Below are 2,251 nucleotides of genomic sequence, written 5' to 3'. Positions count from 1 at the left end.
CCCAAATATCAGAAAATGGGGGAGAAGGAAAGGGAAGATGAGATTCCTTCTGGCTTCCTAGGTGTTGAGGGCAGCCCCTCTACGTACCTACACCAGAGCAGGAATCTTGAATGAGGTATTTAATGATGAAAATTTGCCCTGTAAGTAAATATCCCTTTCACTCAGAGAAAGAGAAGGGAAATAGAAGACTGATTTATGCAGAACAGCTCTGAAAGTTCCTCCGGATCTGTGGTCTGACCATATCACACACATATCACACCCCTGTTTGATCCACACAAAGAGAGCTTCCACCCAGCTGGACATACAGGGTGTGGGATGACGTGAGGTCCTGGGTGTGTGTGCTGTGAGATAAAACAGGGCCTTGTTCTTGGCATGGCCCAGCATTGAGCTCTCTGGGCAGAGGAGCCTTTATTTTTGCAGTGGCTGGTTTGCTCCACACTGACCTTGGGCACTGGGGTCACACCATCTCCCGAGACTCCCTTGCTGTGTTACCATAGCCAGTGCAAGGCAGCACCTATCTAGCTGGCTCCAAAAATCAGAAATGAATAAATATTGTGCATCTTTTATCTTCTAGCTTGAACTTCTTTCAGTGTGTGTTAGTCGCTCAATCGTGTCTGACTCTTTGCGACCCCATGGACTGTAGCCTGCCAGGCTCCTCTGTCCATGGAATTCTCCGAGCAAGAATACTGGAGTGGGTTGCCATCTCCTTCTCCAAGGGATCTTCCTGACCCAGGGACTGAATTTGGGTCTCTTGCACTGCAGGCAAATACTTTACTGTTTGAGTCACCAGGGAAGCCTCTCCTTTTTCTAATTCTTAATTTTAAAATGGGCCTGAAAGCGAAAGTCACTAGATTGTGTCCGACTCTTTGGGACCCCATGGATGTAGTCCATGGAATTCTCTAGAATTCTCCGGGCAAGAATACTGGAGTGGGTAGCTTATCCCTTCCCCAGGGGATCTTTCCAACCCAGGGTCGAACCCAGGTTTCCCACATTGCAGGCAGATTCTTTACCAGCTGAGCCACAAGGGAAGCCCAAAATGGGCCTATAGAGCATCGTATATGTGCCATATATATTCTAGGTTCTATGGAGGTGACAAAAACACCTGTTTTTCTCTCAAGGGAAGACAAACATATAAAACATAGCTCTCAGAATGGAAGGGAGCAGGAGACTTGCTCATGCACGTGGCTTGTAGGATCTCAGTTCCCCTAGCAGGAATTGGACCTGGGTCCTCAGCAGTACGGATACAGAGTCCTAATCACTGGATTTCCAGGGAATTCCCACTTCCTTCAGACTTTTGGATGAGACTAGTGTTGGGGTCAGAGTTGACTGCTCCCCACACACATATAGCGTGTGGGGTGAGTTGAGTATATTTCATACATACTACACTGATAGCTCAGTTGGTAAAGAATTTGCCTGCAATGCAAGAGACCCCAGTTCGATTCCTGGATCAGGAAGATCCCCTGGAGAAGGGAACGGCTACCCACTCCAGTATTCTGGCCTGGAGAATTCCATGGACTGTATAGTCCATGGGGTTGCAAAGAGTTGGACACAAGGGAGTGCCTTTCACTTTCACACAAAGTATGGGCTTCCCTGGTAGCTCAGCTGGTAAAGAATCCACCTGCAATGCAGGAGACCCCAGTTCGATTCCTGGGTTAGGAAGACCCCCTGGAGAAGGGATACCCCCTCCAGTATTCATGGGCTTCCCTGGTGGCTCAGACAGTAAAGAATCCACCTGTAATGGGAGACCTGGGTTCAATCCCTGGGTGGGGAAGATTCCCTGGAGGAGGTTTTGGCAACCCACTCCAGTATTCTTGCCTGGAGAATTCCATGGACAGAGGGGCCTGGTGGGCTACGGTCCGTGGAGTCACAAAAAGTCGGACATGACTGAGTGACTAAGCACAGCACAGCACACACAAAGTACAGAGGAAGAGGTTCTTCTGATTTTTGAGGCCACTGAAATATAATATTATATATAGGATGAATTATTGTCAAATCCAAGATGCATTCTCGGAGGCAGCACAATTGTTGTCTCCCTAAGGAAGTTGCCTCCCAGGAACGTTAATAGGTATTAGGAAAAATAAATCAATAAAAGAAAAAAGGATAAACCAGGTTCTATGGTCAGTTAAGTTTAGGAGAATCTGGATGAAACAATACGACATGGATTTCTCCTCTACAAATTCCTCAGCACGTTTGATAGGTAAATGTGAGTTGTCAGTCCCTAAAAGGGAGATTACTGAACCTTGAACTCTAG

The sequence above is a fragment of the Ovis canadensis genome, chromosome 3 (genome assembly GCF_042477335.2).
Source record: "Ovis canadensis isolate MfBH-ARS-UI-01 breed Bighorn chromosome 3, ARS-UI_OviCan_v2, whole genome shotgun sequence".
NCBI lineage: Eukaryota > Metazoa > Chordata > Mammalia > Artiodactyla > Bovidae > Ovis > Ovis canadensis.
The sequence above is the reverse complement of the archived record's forward strand: the minus strand, read 5'-3'. Positions refer to the sequence as shown.